This window comes from Vombatus ursinus, unplaced genomic scaffold (assembly GCF_900497805.2).
Source record: "Vombatus ursinus unplaced genomic scaffold, bare-nosed wombat genome assembly UNPS02014798.1, whole genome shotgun sequence".
NCBI lineage: Eukaryota > Metazoa > Chordata > Mammalia > Diprotodontia > Vombatidae > Vombatus > Vombatus ursinus.
The window spans coordinates 20754902-20782734 of record NW_020954576.1 but is presented as its reverse complement, the minus strand read 5'-3'; the positions used below and the strand labels follow the sequence as shown (position 1 = coordinate 20782734).

The window sequence follows — 27833 nt, the reverse complement described above, 5'->3', positions numbered from 1 at the left end:
TAAAAGTCCAGAAAGGCAGGGATAGGACCAGGAACCAAAATGGGAGTATTGTCAATGATGTACAAGTGAGGAAACAAACTTGGAGAAATGAAATTACTGCCCTAAAGATATGAAAAAAAAATGAATGAACTGACCAATAATTCAGTTTTATCTCTGAGCCTTCAGGTTTAATTACTAACTGAAGACGTAGCTCTAAGAAACCACATGCACCCTTCATTATGGATCTAGGCTGGTTTTCCATATCCACAGAGCCTCCCACTTTGTTAATTGTATTTTAAAAAAACTGAACCATTTTTCCATCTGAAAATGAGCTCTTGGAGTACCTGTCTGAGGTTCAAGGCTCAGTGCTGTTCTCCTGGGAGATAAGTCCTTGGTTAAAGAGTGAAAATGGAGCTTTTAGGATCGAGATAGAAAGGGAGGGAGGACATTTTCTTCTTACCTCTTCCAAAGAAATCATTCAAATTGGTAAGAAACAAAGGATCCCTGTTTTCAGTGACCCTTATGAATCTAAGGAGGGCTGACTATTATGTAATGTGGAGATGGTAACATGATCAACTGTGTAGAGTCATCCACTGACATACAAAGGCGTTGTCCAAATAATGGCTTCTATTTTATAGTACTTAGTGTATTCAACCTGTAGATTTTGGAGACGTATCAATGGGCTGGGGAGTTTGGCCATCCTCATCTTCATTCCACCATTGAGAAAAGCAGTCTCTCTCCACTTTATTAACCAAGAGAGCACCTGGTTGTGCTTGTACAGAGTTAGCCTGATTATAAGTGGGCCAGTTAATCACTCATTTTAAAAGTGTAGCAGGAAGGAAGAAAGGCCCTTGTGGTTCTGTCTCTTCTGAGAACAACATAAAATCATAATGAGGTAATATCTATGATAGATAATTTAACTAGTTATACTGTCCTGTTGTTTCCTGCCTGAAGGTCCTTGACACCTGTAAGTAACTAAGTAACTACCACTGAGACCACATTTCCAGAAAGAAGCCCCCAGACCAGGGTCCATTTCCACACAGAAGACTTCTACTACAGAAGCATGCTCACAGTTAGAAGGAGGCCCTTGTGACCAAATTTTCTCCATCCCAGTGACTCCAGTCTTTTAGACCTTACCCCAAGCCCACAAGATTCATTACCCAGAGGCCTTTGCCTCCTGACTTTAAACTAGAGTCTCCTTACATTTGTGTAATATAAAAGATCAAAAATTTAAAATATCCACAGAAATGTATGCTAAAACATTATTAAAAGCAATGCAAAAACATCATAAAAAATAAATTAGATGCTAATGTTTTACTCAAATTAAAGACCAAATCAACAACAGCAAAAAAACATGGGAAGACCAATTAATGAAAATGTAAAGCAACATTGAAGAACTAAAATGATCAGTAGAAGCAGCAGAAAGCAGGATAAATATAGTCTAGCAAAAATGAACAGGCCCAGAAAGTTACAGACTTAAGAAACAACGGATATACAGCACAGAATATTAAGCTTAGGAAATACAGTCAAAAGTTCAAACCTTCCCTAGAGTATTAAGAAAGAATCCTCCCCGCCCCCCAACTTATGATATTTGAAGAACTAGAACAATTTCCCAGAGTGCTCAAGAAAAGATAATATTCTGCAAGTAGAAAGAATTGACAGGATCCCAGCATGTAGAAATCCATAGCACAAGTCTCAACAGTACCTAATTATTCAATTTAAAAATTACAAAGACAAAGAAAGAATCCTTCAAGCACTGAGAAAGAAAAAAAATTATCAAAAATTGCCTATTAGAATTTCATCAGGTTTCTTAGAAATAATGAGGAAAAAATGACAAAGCTAGACAAAAGAAGACATATGTCTTAACGGTACATATCAGATCTGAAATTAACTTAACAGGCAAATTTGAGTATATTATTTCAGGGAAGAAGAATATCATTAAAAACCAAAAATGGCCTAGAAGAATTTCTCAGCAAAAAACTCAAAATGAAAAAAAAATGCCCACAAGCAGATGGAGCCAAATTCCAAATCAAGGCAATAATAAGTTCTTAATGACAATGTATTTTAAACTTATTGAGATCACAAAATAGGATGTGCATGATTTTTGCAAGAGAAACAGAAACAAACAAATTAGGGTTTGAGATAAAAATGTGTTGCAATTGTTAAAAAGGGAAAAAGTTGCAATATATTCATATTTATAAAGAATCATTTTAAAAGGACAAGAAATAGTAATAATGCCTGTATAAGCATTAATTGCTTTTTGAGTTCTGTGACTTTCTGGACCTGATCATCTTTGCTAGACTGCATTTATCAGGCTCCTTTGTTACGGATAATTTTAGTTTTTTGATGTTGCTTTGCATTTTTACTAATGGTTCTTTTCATATATATTTTTTGGTTGTTGTTGAATTAGTTTTCCTTTAGTTCTGGTTTGGTGGGAGGCTATCGATGGAAGGTCTGTATAGATTCTGGTGTGTGAGTGATTGGAGTATAGTGCCTGCCACATGATAGCTGCTTAATTAATGTTTCTCAACCTGACTTCTCCATGGGTTCATAGACCTACCAATCTACCAGGTGAGCCAAGGGTCCCCTGAACAATGCATCTTTCTTATTCGTTTACAATAAGCAAGTGTAGTTAGAATAAACCTGCTCATAACAAAAACAGGTAGCTCATGGACATGGCAGAAGGAGTATTACTCATCAGTAAGCAATGGGGAAGGGGAATATAGTCCTTTATGTCAGTTTTCCAGGAAAATTTGCTGGTGTGGAAGTTACAGGAGAACGGCCAGATTTAGTCACCTGTGTTCAAGAAGGGGGAATGGGGTAGGACAGGGGTGCGGGAAGTGTAGAGGGTAGAATGGCTTTTGAATCCTTTTTGGGTTACTTGTAAGTTTTGGCTCTGGAGAATTGTTGACACAATATAAACAAGTAGCACAGTGGTTAGGACTTTGAGCTTGGAGTCAGGGAGACCTAGCCTAGGATACCTCCTAGCTGTGTGATGTGTTCAAGTCACTGAATCACTGTCTGCCTTAGTTACCTCAATTGTAAATGAGGATAAAAGCACCCACTTCACAGGATTGTTGTGAAGAATTTGTTAAGCTCTTAGCACAGTATTTATTATAATAATTATTATATGCTAATATATTATATAATTAATATTATTATAAATTCTTAATGACAGTACTGTATATTAAGCTTATTGAGATCACAAAATAGGATATATAAGATTTTCCAAGAGAAGCAGAAACAAATTAAGGTTTATGATAAAAATGTGTATTGTGATTGCAAAAAAAGGAAAAAAATGAGCAAAAAAAAGGTGACAAAACAACTATATCTGATAGCATATGAAACAACATGTACTCATAATCTACCACTTCTCTAGTAAAGGGTTGGGGGAGGGGTAAAGTATTTATTAAATGCCTACTTAATAACAATTGTTATATAATTATATCAGCAATAAATCACAAAACTAAAAAAGCAATTAATGCATATGCAGGCATTATTACTATTTATTGTCCTTTTAATCTGCCTCTTTATAAAGAGGAATATATAGCAATTTTTTTCCTTTTTATGATATAGAGTTATATAATAAGATGGATAGAGCTCTCCATATCCTTTGATCTAATGATCTGACTACTTGGCTTATTCAAGGATGTTATTGACAGCTGTAATGGAAGTCAAACCAGGGGACTGGCCATAGCTGACCTTTCTGCCTGACTCAGTGCTGAGGAGGCTGGAGCTTTGGTATGACTTGGAAAACACTGGATGATCCCTTACTCCCTCTCCCTGTTTAATGCAGCTTCAATTAAAAAGTAGAGAAAATTTCTGGCTACCTCTCTTGCTTTGACAGTCCAAGGTGGCACTTGACTCCCCCTGAGGGCCTGGAGGGCTGGGTAACTACTCCATGTGGTGTATGCACTCAACTAGGCAAGCTTTCGCCTGGGCCCCAGCTGCTTTTTCCACTTTGCCTCTGAAGAATTATACTCAGTTTTGCTGGGTAGGTGATTCTTGGTTGTAAGCCTATCTCCTTTGCCCTCTGGAGTATTATATTCCATGCCATGTGGTCCCTTAATGTAGAAGCTGCTAAATCTTGTGTTATCCTGATTGTGTTTCCACAATACTTAAATTGTTTCTTTCTGGCTGCTTGTAATATTTTCTTCTTGACCTGGGAACTCTGGAATTTGGCTACAATATTCCTAGGAGTTTTTCTTTGGGGATCTCTTTCAGGAGGAGATCGGTGGATTCTTTCAATTTTTATTTTGCCCTTTGGTTCAAAAATATCAGGGCAGTTTTCCTTGATCATTTCTTGAAAGATGATGTCTAGGCTCTTTTTTTTATCATGGCTTTCAGATAGTCCAATAATTTTTAAATTCTCTCTCCTGGATCTATTTTCCAGGTCAGTTGTTTTTCCAATGAGATATTTCACATGGTTTTCTAATTTTTCATTCTTTTGGATTTGTTTTACAGTGTCTTGATTTCTCATAAAGTCACTTGCTTCCAATTGCTCTATTCTAATTTTTAAGGAAGTATTTTCTTCAGTAATCTTTTGGACTTCCTTTTCCATTTGTCCAATTTTGGTTTTTAGGGCATTCTTTTCTTCATTGGGTTTTTGGACCTCTTTTGCCATTTGGGTTAGGCTATTTTTTAAGGTGTTATTTTCTTCAGTATTTTTTTGGGTCTCCTTTAGCAAGCTATTAACTTGCTTTTCATTATTTCCTTACATCACTCATTTCTCTTCCCAGTTTTTCCTCTACTTCTCTTACTTGCTTCTCAAAATCCCTTTTGAGCTCTTCCAAGGCCTGGGACTGATTCATATTTTTCTTGGAGGCTTTGGATGTAGGAACTTGGACTTTGTTTTCTTCTTCTGGTTGTATGTTTTGATCTTCTTTGTCACCAAAGTAAGATAATATAGTCTGACTCTTTTTTGTGCTGCTTGCTCATGATCCCAACCAATTACTTGAGTTTTAAACTCTTTGTTAAGGTAGGAGTCTGTTTCCAATGTGGAGAATGTACTGTCCCAAGCTTGGGGGGTTTGTACAGCTGTTTTCAGAGATACTTCTAGGGATCTGAAAATTTTCAGTTCTTCCAAGGTGCTATGATAAGGGGCGAGGTGTTTCCTTTCCACCGCCACAACAAGCTCCACCATGTCAGCGCTCCTTCTCACCCCAGGACCGCCCATCAGAACTGTGACTCAGATCCAGGAACGGGCAAAGCAAGAGATTCCTGCCTCATCCCTGGCAAAGAAATCCTTGCAATCCCCCTCTGATCAGCCACTCGATTCCCCTTCAGTCTGTGGGCCAGAAGCTCAGGAGGCAGCTGCTGCCCTTAGGGTGGCTGAGACCTAGCTTCGTCTCTCACCGCAGTCACAGATTTTTCCCACTGACCTAAGTTGTCTTTGGCATTTGTGGGTTGAGAAGTCTGGAAACTGACACAGCTGTCCACGATTCAGTCCTCTGAGGCCTGCTCCAGGGTTGCTGCAGCCTGCGCGCCCACGCCGCACTTCGCTCCTCTCCCAGCCCGGCTCGATTTACCTTTCTGGTCAGCCATCCAGGTTGTCTTGGGCTGGAGATTTGTTTTACTCTGTTTTTTTGTGGGTTCTGCTGCTTTAGAATTTGTTTGGAGCCATTTTTATAGGTATTTGGACAGGTTTGAGGGAGAGCTCAAGCAAGTCACTGCTTTCCCTCCGCCATCTTGGCTCTGCCCCCCCGAGGAGAACTGCCTTTTCCACTTTGTGTTTGCTTTCCTGAGTAAGTGACCAAACACCTTTCTTTCTTTTTTTTTTTAATGTAACTTACCTTTAATGAGAGAATTTGGTACACAAATATTAACAAATTAAAACCTAATATAAATTATTTCTTTGCACTATTTTATTTTTCTGTAGTACATAAATGCAAGCATATTTTGGCCTATAAACAATATTAAAATATAACCTTGGTTAATTTGAATGCTTAGGGTATGGGTTTATGTAACTAATGGCTAACCTTTTTTGTTTAATTCTTATGGGTAAAAACCTTTGAAAAATATAACAGTTCACTTTTCTGTCTTAATATTACTGTCTTTGCTAAGCTAACCATATTGTGGTGGCTAGAAGTCTTGCTGTGCCTTAGTCATAATTAAGAACAATCAAATCTAGCTTTCTAATGTCACCTATAACTTTACAATACCAGAAACATCCCTCAGAAAATACACATGGCTAGATAAGTTGCATTTTTTTCATACAAATCTTTTGCCTTTTAAATGATCATTAGGTCAGAAACAGGAGCATCATGGGATCATATAACTGAAAACAACTCACAGAAAACTCATAGGAAACTAATTTATATATTTGCCAAACAGAGATGTGTGCACTAGCTTGCAGAAGGATTCTTGACATGGACGTGTCCAGGCTTGCAGATGACCCTGTGATGAGAAGTCTTGAGTCCAGCAGGAGGAGCTGACTGGTAGCAAGGGGAGTTTCTTAGTCTTCACAGATTGCTAGAACACATCAGCTTTGAGGGAGATCATGCAGAGAGACAGAAAAGTGTCAAATGCCGAATCATTTCCCTCCTGGCCTTATTCCCAACTTAGTGGATTTCAGAACCAAGCCTCTTTTGCTAGCTCATCTTGAAACTTCTATCACCATTTGGTGGCCCCTTGCCTTGGGAACATCCCACCTACCATTGTTGTGGCCTTCTCACCATGTGATAATCCTCTACAAGGCCCGCCCTTCTTCTCAGATTTTTGCCAGTGGCACAAGCCAGTCTACCTTCATTTCCCTCCTGCCCCTTCAAAACCTTCCCTTCTGGCTTTCAAAGCTGCCCTTTAATCTGTGTGCCTTTGTTCTCTCTTCTCCTCTCCCTCTTCAAATTTTCAGCTCTTCTTTGGGTGTTGCCTTCTCTGCCCTCCTCCCCCTATTTGAAAGTAAGCTACTTGAGGGCAGGGACTGTCTTTTTGTTTGTATTTTGTATACCCAGCACTTAGCACATAGTAAGTGCTTAATAAATACTTGTTTCCTTCCTTACTTCATCACTGATTTAATTAAATTTATTGATTGATTATAGGGCAATAGAATTATAGATTTAGCGATGGAAAGAACCTCAGAAGCCATCAAATCCAACCCTATCATTTTATAGATGAGGAGATTGAAACTGTGGGAGGTTAAGTAAGGTTAAGGTCACCGTACAAGTCAGAAGCAGGATTTGAACACAGGTCCTCTGACTATAAAATGAATGTTTTCTCTGCTTTCATGCTTAGATGGTTTTAAATATCTCAGTAGAGTGTGACAGAAGCATATAGATGTGTTAACATTAATATATACATATAAATATATATATATTTTTAAAAATGAGCTGTAAATAATGGAAGTATATATATGGTTTCATATAAACATTTAAAAATTCTTGCTTTTCATAACATAATAGAATGATAGGATTATAGTATTAATGCTGACTATAATAATTTTGTCCAAAAGTTAAACCAATATAAATTAATTGCTGCAACAAGGAGACCAAAAAATCCCAGAAAGCACTTTAGTCAGCAAACACCTTACTTACTTGGCCAGCAGAGAGAGATGGCTGCCAAATGCCATACTAAGATAGACCATAAAGCCATTGGTAAATTGTTACAGAGAAGGATGATGGATGACTATAAGCAGTGTTGTCTCATAAGGCATAGAGAGGCAGTGGAGGGTACACCTAGTTCAAAGAAAGCTTCATAAGGTATCCAACCAAGCAAAGTCATCCCAAGGGAATTTAAGGATGAAAACAGTTCTACAAAGAGAAGAAAAATAAGAAAGATTTACAAAAATTATTATAACAAACTTTTTTTTTTTCCATCAAAGTTAATGGAAGCACCATACTTGAACCTTAACATCATTGTTACTGTGGTGCTTCCAGAGGAATTAGAAATGGCACTAAAGAGAGGAAAGGAAAAAGCAGCCAGATTTGGTCAAATATACATACAGGAACTCTGTCCCACAGGCAGTATTATCAGGGCAGTGACGGACAGATTTTACAAAATATCTAAAAAAAGGGAAGATATCAAAGGCATGGGAAAAAAATCTCAGAACTTATTAATACCAAAAAAAAAAAAACCAAAACAAGGCAGATTCATTTCAAATATAAAGGTCTAATTTCTAATACATATAGGGAACTGATTTAAACATCTAAGAAAAAGGGACAATCCTGATTCATAAAAGATCAAAGGATATGAATAAGCAGTTTTCAAAAGAAGAAATGTAAGCTATTAATAACTATGTTTAAAAAAATGCTCTAAATCACTAATAATTGGAGAAATCCAAATTAAAACAACTCTGAGGTTCTACCTCACAATCATCAGATTGGCCAATTTGATATGAATTATGTGAATATGGCCCCAGCCCATCTACATACCCCCTACATATATATAATATATATACATACATGTATGTATGTGTGTATATATGCATACCCATATACCTGGAGACAGGCAGGATCCATTGAATCCAATAAGCCATTAATAAATAATTATAAAAGCAACTACAATAATAGCTACCCTTTATTAAGACTTACTATGTGCCTGGCACTGTGCTAAACTCTTTACAAGTATTATCTCATTTGATCTTCACAACAACCTGGGAGGTAGGTGCCATTACGTTCCCTACTTTACTGTTGAGGCAACTGAGGTCTACAGAGGTTAAGTGACTTGCCTAGGGTCACAGAGCTATTAAATATCTGAGGCTGGATTTGAACTTAGCTCTAATGAACTTGACTATGAGAGAAAAGCAAAGGCATTAAAAATAAAAAATGATAACGCATTGCCTCCCAAAACACAAAGGGGTGAAATCGCTCACAGATGCCTATGGCACTCTGGACAGCTCGCACCCTCAGGTGTACTACTCGGAGTAGGGAACTGGGCTCCCCATCTCTCAGCAGCTGCCTGGTGCCTCGCTGCCATTGGCTACTCCCAAAGCTGCTGCTTGCTGCATCCATGAAAAGCTAGCTGGCTGTGACTTGGAGCTGCCGCTGAGTTTCTTTTCTGTTGACCTACTGCCATCTGCTGGAGCTGTCTTCCATTGCTGGGGTTTCATTTTCTTTAAAGGGAAGGTTAGCTTTCTTTTGTGAAATTGACCACTTAGGGCTAATTAATACATTCTCAGCTCTTTCACTAGGTACGCCCACTGACTTAGATACCATAAACATAGAAATAATAATAGCTAGTAATTAACTAGAGCTTATATATGTACATATATATACACACACACATATCCCATAGATAGATGGTATATATGACACATCACACATGTATATACCATATGCACACTACATATATCACATATGACATGTGTATGTATATCTGTATCTATATCTCAGATACAAATAACCTTGAGGGAGGAGTACACTAGCAGCATAGGGTGGTGGGGTGGGAAAGACTTCATGGAGAAGTTGGCATTTGAGCTGTGTCTTGAGGGAAACTAGGAATTCTAAGAGGTAGAGATGACGAGGGAGAGCATCCTTGCTCTGGGGACAGCCAGTGCAAAATCACAGATATAGGAGATGTTGTCTCTGTATGAGGAACAGGGTTCAAGCCAATATGGCTGGACTATAGAGTAGTCAGAGGAGAGTAGTGTGTAACAAGGCTGGAGTTTATTGAGCAAAGAGGGTACATGACCGGTTAGGCACTTTACGGGAAAATCACTTTGGTGGCTGTGTGGTAGATGGGTTGAAATGAAGGAGAAAACACAGGCTAGGAGACCAGTGAGGAGACTCCTTCAACATCCAGGTAAGGGCTGATTAAGGTTTGAACGAGAGTGATGACTGTGAATGGAGAGAAAGGGATGGATGCAAGAGGTTTGGTGGAAATGGAAATAACATTTAACAACTGATCAGATAATTTGTATGAAGAAGAGAAAGGAATTGAGGATGACAGAGGCTTGTCTACACAGGTGACTGGAAGGATGAGGGTGCCCTTGAAAGGAGAAGAGAAGCTTGGAGCACGCCTCAAAGACACACCTACCATAAAGAGCTGGCAGTCTTTGCCCTGTGTTCCTGACTTAATCGCTGTCATTGTCACCTCAATGTTAACTGTATCTGGGGAAAGAAGATCAAAGAACAGAGAGGAGCACTGCTCTGGATTGAAGGGATAATGGTGAAGTGTAACAGAGATGCTTCATTTTTATTTTGCTTCAGGTTCCCCTATGGAGGAAAATGATTTTTGAACTGAGAATGGAACAAAAATGATGAAGAGGGAGTTAACCTCAAGGTAAGTAGGAAGACAGTCAGAGAGTACCTCAATGTCCTGAATCAGTCCAAGTCCCCAGGGTCAGAAGAACAACATTGCCGGGCACTAAAAGATGAGGCAGATGTGCTTGCTGAAGGACTTGTCAGTGACCTTTAAAAAATCACGGCTGGCTGGGGCACCTGGACATACTCCAGGACTGGAGAAGGGCAAATATGTGGCAATTTTTAAAAAGAGAGAGAGAGTAGATCCCTATTCTATCAGGGCTACTACACTCATAGAGCATGGGGAATACTGTAAGATAAAGTCTGTTTTTTTTTTTTTTTTTTTGGTTAGGCAGTGGGGTTAAGTGACTTGTCCAGGGTCACACAGCTAGTAAGTGTTATGTGTCCGAGGCCGGATTTGATCTCAGGTCCTCCTGAATCCAGGGCTGGTGCTCTATCCACTGTGCCACCTAGCTGCCCTGTAAGATAAAGTCTGAATGGATTTTATGGAAGCATTTTTTCTTAAAAAGAGTTTCATACTTTTCTTGTAGACAAAATGAAACTATTTGTTTTGATGTAATTGCTTTGGCCCCTTCCTGAAGATAAGGTAGGTTACATTTCATCCCTCCTCCAAGGTTTTCAAGTATCTTAGGGAGTGTTTGGGGTGTCCAGGCTCTCTGCCATTGGCTTTAGCCCCTATGATGGTTTTCCTTCAATGTAGGAGGTATCCTCTAACCCAATATGATTTAAACACTTAATGGATTAGCTTTGACAAATACTGATTTCAAAAATACGATAACAAACATACAACCTTACTTCCCAATGTGTGAGGCATAATCTGGCCTGGTACTACCTCTTAGAAGAGGAAGAGGATTAGGTTCATAGCTTACCTCAGTTCCTGTAGAGCAGAGGTTGGCAAATTGTAGCTCATGGGCCAAAAACTGATAGCAGTCTTTGAATGATCCGTGAACTAATAGTTTTTACTTTTCAGGTAAGTTTGCTGTATTCTGTTATGTAATATAGTCCCAAGGTTATCATGGCTTGATTCTGGGTCTAGTGGGGATTCTGTCTCCTGCACCTACAACTGAAAAAGGGGGGCAGCTGGATGGCAGAGTGGATAGAGCACCAGCCCTGGATTCAGGAAGACCCAGGTTCAAATCTAGCGTCAGACATTTGACACTGACTCGCTGTGTGACCCTGGGCAAGTCACTTCACCCCATTGTCTCGACAAAAAAAAAAAAAGAAAAAGAACTGAAAAAGGTCATATGAAATAGAACAAACAAAAATTCCTAGCCTGTTTTTCAGGACCATGTGGCCTAAAAAGGTAACCCTTCAGCTTGCCCAGTCATTTCATGGTGCCTGCTCTGTGGGTGAACTTTCAGCCTCTTTGGATAATACACAGGAAAGAATGCTTAGGAAAGAGATTGAGACTGCCAGTTTGGTAGTTTTAAAGATGCAGCTTGTTCTAGCTACACAACCAATAGAAGGAGGCTACTCGAATCTGTGTGGTAGGGGAATGAAGGATGTTTTCCTCCAGAAGCAGGGTGTTTCCATGTTAGGTGATCTGTTCATGCTCTGAAGTCCCTGTTAAAGTAGGCAGTCCAGTTAGATATATTTAGAACTGGTTGGGTGCATAGAATTAAAGATTTATCATTAATGATACAATATTAACAACATTAATAATTCAGTATTAATATAATGATTCAATAATATTGACATCATCAATGATTCTGTACTCATGTGGAGTGAAGTCTTTAGTAGTGAAATAGGGATCTATGCTTAGCCTTGTGCTATTTAATATTTTTATCAATGAATGAATTAATAAAGCATGTATTAAGAACTTATTAAATCTGCAAAGTACTAGATGTGCAAATAGAAAAATAAGCTATTAATCTGCTCTCAAGGAGCTCACATTCTATTCTTTTTTTTCTTTTTTAGGCAATTGGGGTTAAGTGACTTGCCCAGGGTCACACAGCTAGTGTCAAATGTTTGGTCTGAGGCCGGATTTGAACTCAGGTCCTCCTGACTTCAGGGCCAGTGCTCTATCCACCTCACCACCTAGCTGCCCCTGAGCTCACATTCTAATGGGGGAGATAACACATGTGGAAGGTTTTAGCTTCCAGTCAGATGGAAAAGTCCCATGGTCCTTAGGATGCAGGTGTTAAAACCTCTTTTTTATTGTCATTTCCACTGATAAATTCACATCACTTTCCGATTTGGCAGTGCCAAGGACTTTGGAGACAAAAACTTTCTTTTCTGGGTCTTGAGTAGGGATACAAGAGCATTTGCCAGGCTGCCTTTCCATAGGAATTGCTTTCCATGGTGATGGCTGCAGGCAATGGGCTGGAAGCATTCTTCTCAAGTGTCTGGGGTTCAGGGTCTTGGCATGTCTCCATCAGGGTCCAAGAAGAGGTGGTGGTCAAGGCAGTGATAATGGTTTGACTTACCTGGCACATGCTGCCTCCTGTCTCTTCTTCAGATCATCAATGACTTGGAGAAAGGCACAGATGGGCTGCTTAACACCTGTGTATGTGACCTGATGCTATGCGGGACAAATAATGCATTGGATGACAGAGACAGGATCCAAAAAGCTCTCCATAATCTAGAACAGAAGTTGGCAAATTACTGTTGGGGAAAAGGTGGGGATTATATTACAGAAAATGTAATTAACTTGCTGGCCATACAAAAGCCATGCTGTGGGCCAGATATGACTTGTGAGCTGTAGTTTGCTTCCTCCTAATCTGGAACACAGGGCCAAACCAAATAAGATAACATTTAATAGAGATAAATGCTGTCTAACACTTGAGTTCAAACAGCCTACTTCACCAGCATACAGTAGAGGAGGTGTGGTCAGGCAGCCACCCATCTGAAAATGGATTCAGTATGAGGCAGTAGCATGATATGGGCAGTGGGAAAAAAAACAAAAAGCAAAAGACAACTCCTGTCATCTTAGGCTGCATTAAGTAGCCTTACTGGGGGTGGGGGTGTGGGGAAGCAGAATTAAATCTAGGACCAAGCAGGTTTTAGGCCCACTGTACTCTGACCTAGTCTGGTTTATGGTCAGTTGTGTGCCCTATATTTAGGACATGCCATGGATAAACTAAAGAGTATTCAAAGGAAGACAAGTAGGACGGTGAAAGACCTTGAGATCTTGCCTTTTATGGACTTGGTTGAAGGAGCTGGGATGTTTAGCCAGGACAAAAAAAAAACCAAAACACTTGGGGGAGGAGGGCAAGGATGATAGCTGTTTTCAAGTGTTTGTAGGACCATGTCACATGGAAGAGGGATTAGATTTATTCTGGCCAGAGGGCAGAACTAGTAACAAAGGATGGAAATCACAAAAAAAGCATATTAAAGTTTCATGCAAGGAAATACTTCTTTATTACAATAGCCTGCTGGTTAGCCTCTCTGCCTTAGGTCTCTTCCCTTCCTAGCACATCTGCTCAGCTGTCAGACTGATCTCCCTAAAGAGCAGGTCTGACCATGTTGTTGTTGTTCAATTATTTTCAGTCATGTCTGACTCTTTGTGACCCCATTTGGGGTTTTCTTGGCAAAGATACTGGAGTGGTTTGCCATTTCCTTCTCCAGCTCATTTTACAGATGAGGAGAGGGAGGCAAACAGGGTTAGGTCACATAGCTAATAAGTGTCTGAGGCCAGATTTGAACTCACAAAGATGAGTCTTCTCTAACCACTGCACCACCTAGCTTCCCTCTCCTTATAATTAGGACTATGTGAAAGTAGAATAGGCTGTCTATGAGGTAGAGGGTTGCTCCCCATTAGAAGTCTTCTTGTGCAGCATGTAGTGTGCTGAAATTGGAGTCACAAAGACCTGGGTTCAAATCTTACCTCTGACATTTGATGTTTGAGTGGTCATGGGAAAGGCACAACTTCTCTGAGCCTCAGTTTCCTTGTTTTTAAATTGGGGGCAGGGTATTTACAGTACTTATTACACAAGGTAGTAGAAAGGTCAAAACAAGACATGAACATTAGTTATTATTATTATTTTTTTGGCTAGGCAATGAGGTTAAGTGACTTGCCCAGGGTCACACAGCTAGTAAGCGTCAAGTGTCTGAGGCCGGATTTGAACTCAGGTTCTCCTGACTTCAGGGCTGCTGCTCTATCCACTGCACCACCTAGCTGCCCCCCATTAGTTACTATTTTAAAACGTGGAAGGCCACTTGCTATGCAGGCAGAGGGAAGATTACTTTTCAGGTATCAGTTGGATTAGATGGCTCTCATATTCCCTTGACTCTGAGATTTTGTGAGTTCAAATAGCCATTGACAAAGGATTGTGTTTGGGGAAACAATATCCATAAGAAAAACAGTCAGCTCTTTTCCTATCCTGTTACAAAATGAGTCACCCTCTGGGGGCACTCTAAATCCCACTTCTGTACCCAGTTTCTCTTTTCCATTCAATGGAAAGAGTGGTGCATTTTGACAAACAGAAGATCAGAGTTCAAATCCTCACTCTAGCAATGACAACTGAAGTAACATGGGATAAATTATTTCATTCACCTTCCTCCCCTCCTCCCCGTTTCAGTTTCTTCATATATTAAGTGAAGAGGTTGGATTAGATGACCTCTAAGATTCTAACCAGCTCTATATCAGTGATCTTACTTTGGTGACTAAAACAAACTCTGATGCCCTCCTGAGTTGGCCTTTTGATGATACTTAAGTGAATTTTGCTTTGGATTTTTTGGAGGGAAAAGGGACCCATTTTACTTTGGGGTAGCTCTAATTGTTAGCAAGTCTACTTGGTGGGAAAGAGAAACTCACCGAAGATTTTTGATCATAGGATTATAAGATAATAGATTTCAAGCTGGATGGAATCTTACAGGTTATCCATACAACCCTGTCATTTTACAGATGAGGAACTGAAGCCCAGAGAGGCTTGATGACCTGTCACACAGTCACACGAGGTACTGTTGAAATGATCAGAACCAGAAATTGCACCATACTTTTCCTGACTCCAAATCCAGCTCCCTATTGTACCACACTGAATGTAGAAATAACAGGATTAGAATCTGTCCATAAGGAATATTAATGTGTAGTATTCCGAAGGATAGATTGGAGGGAGGACAAAGTGGAGGCAGAAAAATCCATTAGGAGGTTATTATGACAGTCCAGGTAGACAGTAATGAAGGGTCTCTATGAGGGTGGTAGCAGCAGGGATAGGGCAGTTGAGTGGCACAGTGCATAGAGTGCTAGGTCTGGAGTCAGGAAGACTCAACTTTCTGAGTTCAAATCTGGCCTCAGACATGTACTAGCTGTGTGACCTTGGGCAAGTCACTTAACCCTGTTTGCCTCAGTCTCCTCATCTGTAAAATGAGCTGGAGAAGGAAATGGCAAACCACTCCAGTCTCTGCCAATGGGGTCACCACCAACTGGACACAACTGAAACACAACAAACTGGAGATGCTTTTAAAGTGGCTTTTCATCTAACTAGAAAACGGAGCCATTATAACCGTGACCACTAGGTGTCACCATCGCACACATACGCCTACATCCTTGGCTGGGCGAATTCCTGATTCATTAAACTACTTTCACATTTATTCAACTAACCACAAGGCATCCCTTATTACCAACACAAACACATGCCTTACAAAACTTTAAACTATACCCAAGTCACTAGAATAACAAAGATATGCTGTGAGGTATTGCATGGAAATAGCAATACAAAGAATTGGGTGATATAGGGATTTTATCTCCAAAGATCTTGTCCCTTAAGAGCCTAGTTTTGGACCTGGAAGGAACTTTAGAAACCATCTGTTCTAACCCTATCATTTCACAGATGAGAAAACTGAGGCTCGGAGAGGTGCAGTGATTTGCTGTAGTTGTAGTGGAGGGTTCAAACCCAGATCCTCTGACATCAGAATTCTGGTTCCTGCACTGTGCAGCTGTTTCAATTTTCCTTGGAAAATGGATCTCCCAAGAAATGACATTTACACAACTCCCAAGGATACTGCAGTTATAAATGGAATAGGCTGTGAACTGCTTTGGACCCAGTTAAAGAAGTTTGCTTTCAGCAAAGAGGTTTCAATTCAGTCCATAAATCCTAGTGTAGCAGTGGTGCTGCAGTATGGTGAACTCATGAGCAGGCTGGCAGAACTGTCAGTCATTCTTCTCTTTTCCCCTCCCTCAACTTTTTTGGGGCCAAGCTACTCCTATCATTGAGTGTAACTCACTTCAGCTTCCTTCTCAAGTGCCTCAATACCAGCCCAACCAGTTAATGCCCCAGCCGCTGCTAGGGTTCTCTAGAGAAAACCAGGTAAAAAGTATGTTCTATGCCCTAAGAAGTTGTAAAAATGAATCTATAACTCTCTTGCCTAGCTTTGAGCCCCCAGCTAGATAGAGATCATGCTCTGGTAAAATACTGCCATTTTAAATCTCTCCTCTCAGGTTCCCCCAGTCTCCTCTTTTAATTAAGCTGCATTTGAACCAGTATCCCTCTAGATGCTACATTCAAACCATAATACACACAGTTTAGCAATATAGGTGTTAAACAGCCTTATCAGATACTTTTGCCTAAGAGACAAAGTAAATGTTGAAATGAAAAAAAAAAGGAAACAGACTTTTAATAGAGATATGCTTCCCCCGCGTATATTTATATCCCAAGCATATATTTGCACCCTCTCGAGAGAGGGAAAAGGGAAAGGGGAAATGAAGAATCAGCTCCTTCAGTCTCTAGTTATGTGTGTATGATTGACCCACATTTTCTCCACTCCGGTGTTTGGCATTAGTCCTCTGCCACTTTGGACGACACCTTCATCTTGGCTGTTTCTGCCTCTCCTGGTCTTCACCACCTTCTTTTCCTACAAATCCAAAGGATGGAAGGGGTCAAGCTCATGGGTCTGAGTCAACCCTTTTGCCAGCCCTGGCGGTTGGGGCAAAACTCCACAGGGACCAAAAAAGAGGATACTTCTCTCTCATTGAGCCTTTCACACTTGTCCCCCTCTTTGCCCTCTCTGCTGAGATCCTCACCTCCTAATTTACTAAGAAAACTGCGGCCAGTCTCTTGAGCTCCTACTCCCCTCTTTATTTCAGAAAGCCTTTGTGATCATCCCTGATCCCCTCCTCTTCCTCAATTCTCTGATAATGGGGATGCCCTTGCCCTCATCAAGGCCAACTCCTCTACATGACCTCGATGCCACCTCCTCCCCTTCCCTATCTACTGATTCCTTTCTTACTATCTTCAAATACCCATCTCTTCATACTGAAAAAAAGAAAACAAAACAAATCATTTTAGGCCCTAGTATCCACTCAATCTAGCATCCTGTCCTTCCTCCCTTTCTTAGTCAAATTCTTAGAAAAAGTTGTTTCTAATTGTTGCCTCCTCTTCTTCTCCCCTCCCTCACTCTTTAAGCTTTTGTAATCTCTAGTCTTCTGACTTTATCACTAACTATTCTCTCCAGAATTTCTTTCCAAAGTTACCCAGGATCTCTTAACTTGCCACATCTGATGGTCTTTGCTCAGTCCTCCTCCTTGACCAATCTGCCGCATGTGACAGCGTTGACTACCCTATCCTTCTGGATGTTTTCTCTTCTCTGGCTTTTTATGAAACTTCTCTCTCTTAGTTCTCCTACTTGTCTGACCACTTGTTCTCAGTTTTCTTTGCTGTTTTATCATCCATATCATGCCTCTAAAATATGGGTGCTCCCCAAATCTCTGTCTACACGTTGTCTCTTGGTAACCTCAAAGGCTCAAATGGGTTTATCGTCTTTATGCAGATGACTGATATATCTGTATGTTTAGCCTCAGTCTCTCCTCTGAGTTGTAGTCCCTAATCACTAATTGCCTATTGAACATTTCAAACTGGATGTCCCAGAAACATAGCAAACTCACTGTGTTCAAAACTATCTTTTCCTTAAATCTACTTTTATTTCCAAGACACCACTATTCTTCCCATCCCAGGTTCGTAACTGTTGTGTTATTAGTGACTCTTTACTCTTCCCCATTCCACATAACCAATTAGTCATCAAATCTGGCTGTTTCTGCTTCCATAACATCTCACTTCTATTCCTTTTTATCTACTCACACAGAGAATACCTTCACTCATTATGTCTTGTCTAGATTATGGCAACTGTCTCCTAATTGGCCTCTCTGCTTCAAATCTCTCCCCACTTCCATTAATCTATCGCACAGTTGCCAAAGTGATTTTCATTAAGATCCAACAATATCACTCTCCTATTTAATAAACTCCAGTGACTTCTAGAATAAAATAGAAATTCTTCTGTTTAGATTTTAAAGACCTTCTCTTTCCAGTCCTATTATATGTTATTCCCCTTTCCATACTCTATGGTCTAGCCCAGGGGTGGGGAACCTGTGGCCTTGAGGCCACATGTGGTTCTCTTGGTCCTCAAGTGTAGCCCTTAAACAGAATCCAATCCAAAGGGCCACATTTGAGGACCTAGAGGGCCGCCACAGGGTCTCCACCCCTGGTAGCCAAACAAATCTTCTCTCTGTTCCTCACACATATATCACACTTTCTCCCATTTCTGGATTTTTATACTGTATTTTCCCCTTCCTTACCTTTGCCTCATAGAACCTCTCTTTTCCTTCAAGATGTAGCTCAAGCAATATCTATTATATAAAACCTTTACTGAACTGCCCCTCTCCCTTAACTGGTAGAATACTCCTTCCTTAATTAGCTTGTATTTAACTACCTTGGGTTTATGATGCATCAGTTTTGTATGTGTGTGTGTGTGTGTATGTGTGTGACGTGTCTATATACACACACATAAATATGTGTGTATATATACAATATACATATTCCCATGTATATATAGATACATATATGTCTATGCATATATATGTGTATATATAAATATACATGTTCTCTTCCCCAAAACAATATAAATTCCTTGAGAATAGAGATCATTCATTTTTTTATATCTGTGTCCCTAGTACCTAGCTAGCATAATGCCTGGCATATCGTAGACAATGAAAGCTTATTGACTGATTAATTTTCTACAGAAAAATTATCTTTTCCTTGTCAGAGTACCCTGCATGTATATTTTCATGAAGTCATTTCAATTTATTAATTCTCATACTATCTGCAGCTAACATACTTACATAAAGAAAATAGCAGTTATTCCTCTTCATTGATTACAGTCGAGAAAAATGATTTCTCTCATATTAATAACCAATTATTGAATTGGGACTAAGGTTTTTCCTTTTTCTACTTCCTCATTCAGAAATTAGTCCCTGTAGTTATTCAGGCATCCTTTGAAGTGCAGGGTTGATAATGCAAGGGAAAACTCTGGTCTGTTCAAAAGGTAAAGAAATTTTAATTTAAGTGAATTGATGGATTCCAGCCCATTGTGTTTTACTCAGACAGGTCTGGTGAAATGTGGATTTTCCCTTTTCTCTAGATTACCTTAGATGGGGTGATGAGGGCATAGATAAGACTTGTTAACCAAGACTGAGTGATTAGAGTCACCCTCATTAGAATAAGCCCACCTCTTATTATAATATTCATTCTCTCATTAATTGTTAACCAATAAGAGTTGATTGCCACCCTCAAGAACACCTACTTTCCCAAGGGCATATATATAAGCATTAAGGGGGGTCTTTGGCATTTGAGAGTGTCATTCACCCTTTTAATTAATTATATGTTAGCATGCTTAATAAAATGATCAATTACTCAGAAACTATGTTTCTCAAACATTTTATATGGATCCTACTGATAAATATTTTTGTTGTTGTCATTCAGTCATTCTCAGTTGTGTCTGACTCTTTGTGACCCCATTTGGGGTTTTCTCGGCAGAGATACTGGAGTGGTTTGCCATTCATTTCCTTCTCCAACTCATTTTACAGATGAAGAAACTGAGGAAAATGGGGTTACATGACTTGCCCAAGGTCACACAGCTATTAAGTGTCTGAGGCCAGAGATGAGCTCAGGAAGATGCATCTTTCTGACTCCAGGCTTGGCACTCTATCCACTGCACCACCTAACTGCTTCACTGACGAATATAGTGCATTATATATTCTAGATTTGGCGTTTTTTATTTTGTATTTCTATATTTCAGCTAATTAATCTGTTTTGGGGTTTTTTTTTTTTTTTTGGTCTTTGCTTTCCCCAATTCTAGCTGCTCTGATGGATTTTCTTCTGAAACTGATTATGGATTTATCCATCATGAACGTGTATTGTTTCACTTTTAAAAATTTAGATTAAAAAAATTAAGACAATTTAATAGCTGAAAATTTCAAGTGGTTCTCTAAAACCTTTCTCAAGTTATTTTGATGTTTAAACATTGTCTTTTTAAAAAATAACAGCTTATTGCATTTTATTCACCAAAATGAATGATGTTGAGAAAGATAATGAATATCATGTTACTAGGGAGGTTACACATACATAGGCAGCTTGGACTACACAAAGATTGCTTAACTTTGAGTTCACACACTTCACATTTGAATGAAATAAGTATCTTGAGGGCACAATTCATCTGTGCCATGAGCCTGTGCTGACCATCAGTGATGCGGGCAGATCACGCCCACGTTGACATTGGTGCCAACTCAAATTTGACCTCATTTAGGTAAATTTTATTATATCATCACTGTGCTGTGGTTACTCTAGCTGCAGCAAATCTGTTGTGTTAGTGTCACTTTTGATGACTTTGATTTGAAAAGGGAATGTTCTGGCCCTGGAGTCAGGAGTACCTGAGTTCAAATCCAGCTTCAGATACTAGCTGTGTGACCCTGGGCAAGTCACTTAACCCCAATTACCTCCTCTCCCTTCCCTCTCACACCAAATAAATAAAAAGGGAATGTTTTTATGAGGGAGTTGTTCTAGTGTAACATGGTTGACCCTGCCCCCTACCACTGTTTCGCAAGGCCAGATCTGTTTCATCAACCCTTCTCTCCTACTTCAGGGTTCTCAGCTATCATGAGGGGTGATCTTCTTTCTGTGCCATTGGCTTCAGCCATCATTGGCCATGCCCCCACTTTTGGAAGGCCAGTGTCTGGTACCCCATTATCTGCAACCCCCATTTTAGGAGGCCAGTGGCTAGCACTTCAGTTCTAGTTAACCAAATAGATCAGGTAATCTTTCAAAAAGACATTTACAAAAAGATAGCCAGAACAAAGTGCAAACATTTTCCCCAACATCTTGGGGTTATAATCCTTCCGAAGTCATCTCAGTGTCTGGGGGGAAACTGGGGGTGGGAGGATTGAGCTCACAATAGCTCAGTTCTTACATGACAGTGGTCTTAACAAGTTTACTTCCAAACTCTGCTGGGACCCTTGCTCCTCAAAGTTTCACTGAAGGGAGGACTGCAAAACCCAACCTGGGTTCTTGGACTCCTAGATCCATGGCTAGTACTCAAGGGGCAGACTGAAGCCTCTACTCCCTGCACCTGGAATGGAACAGAATGAACAAAAAGGCCCACCAGGACTCCTTCTCAAGGCCATAAGGCCTAAGGGTAGGGAGGAAATCAACCCCTCTGCCTCCAGCCTAATCCTTATAGCATGGTTCTCTCATAGGAAGACATTAATGAATTCAGTAAAACCCTTTGATGTAAGCCCTTTTAAAGACATGAAGAGTTTGGGCTACACAGCTGATGGAAAAAGGCGTTTCCTAACCATGCAGTAGGCCAATACAGCACGTCCGAGCATGCTTCAGCCCTCCCTGAGCCTCCTAGAAGCAGGTCCCTAGCTACTTCCACATGGTGATGGTATCTTAGCGTACTGATGGTGTGTGCACATGTACCAGATGCCCATTCCACTAGGAAATACCCAGTATCTTAGGTGAATGTTTTGCTCCTTCCCCCAAGGGTCTTGAGCTACTACTTTCACTTTCTCCATCCATACCCAAGGGTAGCATTTCCCACAATTTGGAAAACTGTTCTAGAGAGTGAAGATTTCCTGATGGATTGTGCTCCTTGGAAAAGAAGAGGGCAATCCACATAGCCCCTGAGCAGGGTCCTACTTGGAGAACAAAGCCAGTGAATTGACAGTGGAGATCTGATGGAAAGGCAATTGGTTTTTAGTCATTTCAGTCATGTCGGACACTCCATGACCCCATTTGGGGTTTTCTTGGCAAAGACACTGGAGTGATTTGCCATTTCCTTCTCCAGCTTATTTTACAGATGAGGAAACTGAGGTAAACAGGGTTAAATGACTTGCCAAGGGCCACACAGCTAGTATCTGAGTATTTGGTTTTTTAGCAGTCTCCAACATAGGTTTATCTTCTGGGAGGGTAATTTAAAATACAAGGTGTCACTATGAGACTGGACAAGGTTGTGTCTGATCCTGTGGGACATATTACATTGGAAGGTTGGGGTGTTGTTCTAAAGGCAACCCCAAGTTCAGTTCCCTTTTGAGGGCTGAAGATAGTAAGAAGAGCTGATGAGCTATTTCAAGCTATGAGCCCTTTTTTCTTTTGCATTTTGGGATTGGGATTTGCATTTTGGATGTAATAAAAATTGCCCATAGTCAATAGCTAGCATTTATATAGCACTTTAAGGATGGCAAAATGCTTTTATCAACTTTGTCTCACCTGATCCACACAACACTAGGAGGTAGATGCTATTATATTTTACAGATAAAGAAACTGAGACAAAAAGGGGTAAGGGCCCAGGGTCAAACAGCTAGTAAATGTGTGGATTTGAATTTATCTCTTCCTGACTCTGGGTCCAACACTCTATCCTCTTATTGTACCTTGAGTACCTTGAGCTGGAAACACTTTTTATCCATATTTGGGGAAACCTAGACACAAGTTATAGCATGAGTATACATAAGGATATTTTCTTTCTTTCTTTTTTTTATTTTTGCATTAGTCATGTTGTAAAGAAGAATTAGAACCAATAGGAGGAACCATGAGAAAGAAGAAACAAAACAAAACAACAAAAAAGCAGTATACTTTGATCTGCATTCAGACTTCATAGTTCTTTCTCTGGATGTGGATAGCATTTCCACCATGAGTCTTTTGGATCCTTGATCCTTGCATTGCTGAGAAGAGCCAAGTCTATGAAAGTTAGTCATCAGACAACATGGCTGTTATTGTGTACAATGTTGTGGTTCTGCTCACTTCACTCTGCATCAGTTCATGTAAATCTTTCCAGCTTTTTCTCAAGTCCGTCTACTCATCATTTCTGATAGCACAATAGTATTCCATTGCATTCATATACCACAACTTGCTCAGCCATTCCCCAATTGATGGGCATCCTCTCAATTTCCAGTTCTTGGCCACCACAGAAAGAGCTGCTATAAATATTTTTGTACATGTGAGTTCTTTTCCCATTGTTATGATCTCTTTGGGATACAGCTCTAGAAGTGGCATTGCTGGGTCAAAGGGGGATATTTTTTTGAAACAACTCCAAGTGGGATCCGTGAGGAAAACAGAGAAAATGGCCTGTATGGGTCAAATCCAATCCCTGCAGTCTCAGATTCTTGGGGTGAGGAGTAGGGAAAAGGGGGAAGGGAAAGGCATGAATCATGGGTTACAGATAAATGAGGGTATATCAGTTCTCTTTTCAAAAAGGTCTAGAGTTTCCTTAAATAGTGAGTTTCCCTACACCATTTAAGTATTTGCTTACAGATCATTCATTATTTGACAGACTTAGGATGGGAGTGAGTGTGAAAGGGACTGGGACATAGAGAAAGTTAAAACTAAAGAAAGTCATTACAGATTGAATATCAATTAGCAATGGAAGCATAGTGTTCCTGGAATAATAATGTAACTCAATGGAAAATATGACTATTTAGAAAAATCTAAATAAGGCATTCACACATATATGAATGTGGCTGAAATATATTCATATATATCAATGAATCTACATATATATACACACACATACACATACATACACACAAACATACCCAACTAGGAAATGTATATACACAGACATATATGTGAATGTATGAATGTGATAAAGATTACACTGAATTCACGGATAGCGTTTTCTCCTTTGATAAGATTTTGCCATTTCTGAGAACTTTTGAGAAGCTATGTGCTACACACTATTGTTGAAAATTATCCAATCCATCTCAGGCAAAAACATCCCAAGATTTCTGACTTTTGGTGAAACTGGCCCAGGCTATTAACTACCAAGTTTACTGAGACTGCCGGCCAGTGGCCACGGATTCTATCTCCACAGTGTCTTTTGCATTCGTCCCCTTCTTTCTCTTCACATGGCCCTCATTACCCTTACTCCTAGACTACTGTCATAGCTTTCTGTTCTCCTTGCCTCAAATTCCTTTCCCCTTCAATCCATTTTCCACTCAGTTACTAAAGAGATTTTTCTAAAGATTTTCCTTCCCTTCCTCCTCCCATTAAATAAACTCTAGTGGCTCTCAATTATTTCCAGGACCAACCAATCAATTAAATACTCATTATGTCCCAGGCACAGTGCTAAGTCCACCTTTGTCTGGCATGTAAAGCTTTCCATAATGTGCTCTAAATCTAGCTTTCCAGCTTCATTTACATAACTGCCCATCATGCACTCTGCCATCCCAACAAACTGGCCTTGTTGGTGGTCCTCACACATGGTGGTCATCTCCTGTCTCCTATGGGCTAACCCCCTATGCCTGGAATGCATTCTCTCTTCACCACCACCCCTAACAATGACTAGTTTCCTTTAAAACTCAGTTCAAGGGCCATCTTCTACATGGTTCTTTTCCCGGTAGTGCCTCCCCCTCCCAATTTACATTGTGCTGGTATTGTTTATATGCTCAGAGATGTACATGTTTTCTCCCCCTATAGAATGTAAGTTCCTTGGGGGCAGGGACTATTTCATTGTTTTCTCTGGTCACTAGGTTCTAGCACCTATTTGGCACTGAATAAATGTTTGTTGGTTGATTGATCCATCCAGTGCTGTGATTTATCTCCCATGGGGGACTCCCCAGAAGGAAGAAACCCTCCAAACTGTTCTCTATTTCTCTTTCTGTCACAACTGTCCTCCTATCAGGAGCTCTCCTGTCATGATGTATAGAAGTCATGATGTATAGAAGCATCATGCACTGAGGACTCTCCTGAGAGCCTAAGGCTGGCCCCCAAGCACTCTCTGCTATACTTTAACGTGCCATTCTCAGGGAGGTGCCAGGAAGGGCTTACTCATTGGTCCTGTATAGGATGCTGACTTTAGGAGAAAATGTGGGAGAGGAGCAGAGAGGAGTCCTTTCCACTCTCGAATCTGCCCACGTGTTCTTCAGAATGGAGGGGAGAATGGAGCAGATCATCAAAGTTCTTCTTGTCTAATTAATTCCTTTTACTATGTACAGACCTCTCCTGAGTCAGCCACCATGCCTACGAAACTTCAGATCAATATCTCTGAAGCGTGCACTAATGGTAAAAAGGAGTTATCATTAAACATTAATTGCTCAGCATATGCTAGGCTCTTAATAGATTACAAGATATACAGTTCTGGCCTAGATGCAGAGGGCGGCGTGGACTGTGTCGGGACTGATCTGTTCGGGGTGACTGGCTTTCTGATTGAGGACAATAGCTACATTTAGCTAGAATACGTAGAATTATAGAATACTGGGATGGGAAGAGAGCACACTGCACAGAATTCACAAAGCTCTGCCTCCAACACAGTACTTTCATTTGTATTGACATCTTTGTTATCATGTTTTGAAGCCCCACCTTCATTTCTGAATATGGTCCTTCCCACCCAGAGACCTATCCCTTATAACAAAGAATAAGAAAAAGAGGGAAAAAAACCAAGCAGTTCAGTAAAACCAACCAACACAACCGAGTCTTATATATGAAGTATTCCATAGCCATAGTTACCTACATCTGCAAAGAAGGGAGGGAAGTGCATTCTCATATCTCTTTTTCAGAGTTAAGTTTACAGTTACACAGCATTCATGGCTTGTTGTGGTCAGTATGCACATTCTTCTAATTCTGCTTGATTTACTTTGTACCAGCTCATACAAGACCTCAGTAAGTGAGACAGGCTCACCTGGGAGCTGCAGCTTGAAAATGAGAAAGCAAGGGAGTGGAAAAAAGAAAAACATTCTTGGAATAAGCCAGTTCTTTTTTCATATGCATCATTTTTTACTAGGAAGTAATATAACTATTACATTCATGTACCACAACTCGTTTGGCCATTTGGCAAACAATTGACATTTATGTTGTTTCCAGTTCTTTGTTACTACAAAAAAATGGTGCTATGAGTATTTTGGCATATATGGAGTTTTTTGGGTTTCTGACCTTCAAGGATGGTCAGACATTTAACAAAATGTCCAATAAAAAGCGTTGGAAAGCTAAACAAAAGGAGATACGTCCTCTATTCCAATGACATGTTTGCTCAGGCCCAGATTACGGCTATAGTTTTGAATTATTTTTTTGAATTTGAATAATTTTGAATTATATTTTATCAAATTATATATTTTAATATATACTGGTAAGGATTCCAAACTAAGATACCAGTAAAAATTTAGAATATGAATAAAAATAATTTTGTGGTCTTAATAGAACAGCCCTTTTATTAGAATTTTTAACATTAAGTGAAATTGGACCTGGGAGGTGAAGAGCTTATTATTATTGTTCCTCCCTAGTTTTTTCAGAGGACCATTGACATCATGGGGGTGCATCTTGACTTACTGTGAATTAGATTTTTAAGTGAGGCACAGCTGCACAAAGTCATCAGCCTCACTATCTCTTCCAGAGTCATCGAAGTCCAGTGGCAAGACTGGTGATGGCCCAAGATGCAGTGAATGACTTTGGCATCTTCAACGTTCGACCAAGCTCTAATTGCTCAGTTGTAACCCTCAAAAACTCATTCATGCTGTACTCACCTCAATGGAGTGTGAGGGAGCAATGTAAGTTAACCTAATATTAACAAAGCTAATAAATGTCTGAACTGGATTCAGATCTGGGTCTTCTGATCTGAAATCTAATTCTCTTACTACTGTACCACACTGCCATCCCTCATGTTTGGATGTGCTCTTTCTTTAATCCTACCTTTTGAAATCTTCCTCCTTCAAGGTCCAACTGAGGTGTCACTTTCTTCATAAAGTCTTCCACGGTCTCACCAGTTGAAAATGATTTCTTTGCCCCCTCAAATTGTCCTTTGGATCTGGATCTCTCCTTTGCCCCTACCACTCTCTGACCTTTATCATACTTACCTGGGAATGGTGGCAGTGCCATGACAAGAACTAGAGTGTGGTTGCAAAATAGATGTTTTATTAAAAGTGATAAAGATCAATGATTAAATATGGAAGATTACTTTTCCAGCGGCAAAGGAAGTCCTGTTACAGATCTGGAAAACTGGCTATAGGAACCTCAATCCATATGGAAGCTTCAACTAGGATGTTGCTGTTGTCATGTCCAACTCTTTGTGACCTCATTGGGTTTGCTCGGCAAAGATACTGGAGCGGTTTGCCATTTCCTTCTCCAGCCCATTTTACAGATGAGGAAACTGAGGCAAACATGGTTAAGTGACTTGGCCAGGGTCACACAGCTAGTAAGTGTCTAAAGTCAGATTTAAACTCATGAAGAGTGTTCACTGATTCCAAGCCCAATGCTCTATCTACTGCTCCACCTAGCTGCTCTGACTAAGGGATCCCTTTTATTTAAGACTGACCCTGGGTATACAAGCTAGAGTAGGGGTGGGGAACCGTGGCCTTCTAGGTCCTTTGGTGTGGCCTTTTGACTGAATCTGAGTTTTACAGAACAAATCCTTTTATTGTTTTGTTTGTTTGTTAGGCAATTGGGGTTAAGTGACTTGCCCAAG

General features: G+C 40.0%; 1 long non-coding RNA gene across 1 annotated transcript; it reads left to right on the top strand.

The window, feature by feature from the left end:
* Positions 1 to 5618: 5618 nt before the first annotated feature.
* On the top strand, positions 5619 to 27471 carry LOC114049596. The gene is made up of 3 exons (XR_003569883.1): positions 5619 to 5723; positions 10122 to 10194; positions 26766 to 27471. It is a non-coding gene; the product is annotated as an uncharacterized LOC114049596 (long non-coding RNA).
* The last annotated feature ends 362 nt before the right edge of the window (positions 27472 to 27833 follow it).